The sequence below is a fragment of the Arctopsyche grandis genome, chromosome 11 (assembly GCF_051622035.1).
Source record: "Arctopsyche grandis isolate Sample6627 chromosome 11, ASM5162203v2, whole genome shotgun sequence".
Classification (NCBI taxonomy): Eukaryota; Metazoa; Arthropoda; class Insecta; order Trichoptera; family Hydropsychidae; genus Arctopsyche; species Arctopsyche grandis.
Window position 1 is genome coordinate 16,990,365 of NC_135365.1, and position 712 is coordinate 16,991,076.

At 38.5% G+C, this 712-nt stretch overlaps 1 non-coding gene across 1 annotated transcript; it reads right to left on the reverse strand.

Moving 5' to 3' along the window:
• Positions 1-360: 360 nt before the first annotated feature.
• On the reverse strand, positions 361-432 carry TRNAP-UGG (transfer RNA proline (anticodon UGG)). The gene has a single exon. It is a non-coding gene; the product is annotated as a tRNA-Pro (tRNA).
• Between the last annotated feature and the right edge of the window lie 280 nt (positions 433-712).

The following is a 712-nucleotide window of genomic DNA, read 5'->3' on the forward strand; positions in this document are numbered from 1 at the left end:
CACACATAAGAATACAGTATCCCAAACGGGTTATACAAAAATAATGATTAAAAATGGAATTAAAAAGAATATTCATGTTAATATTATCAACATAGCGATAAGACTTTTATAGACCGATGCTTAGTTTCAATGTGATAAGATTAGCGATTTAATTACATTGAAAATACACACACACACTTCATTTATTGAGTCACAATTCAAACTGGCTCAACTTGTATAGAATGTGTTTCATTCATTCATTCTGATTCAATACGAAAGGTTTTATACATTTCCCCTCTGTTTCCAAACACTTCGCTGAGCATTTGTGCACGTGCTGAAATGTCAGGATAAAGTACGTGCAAAAAAAACAGTAAAAACAAAGGGCTCAACCGGGATTTGAACCCGGGACCTCTCGCACCCAAAGCGAGAATCATACCCCTAGACCATTGAGCCGCTTGTTTACTTCGCTTCGTGTTCAAATCACACACTTTCGAATCCGAAAAGAGTGATGACACAGTTGCCGTCAGCGAAACGTGTGTGCAAACACGTACAGGTGATCGGAAAGATTTCGCAAGCGGTAACGGTACGCCGAGCTCTAATTTAAAAACGAAATTGTAATGAAAAACCCGTTAAGACCCGTGGGAGGGGAGTATCTCGTTCCGGTCCAAATCGGATATTTGAGCCTTGTTACATTCCAAATATTATTATTCGACAGAAGCTATTATAGACAAAG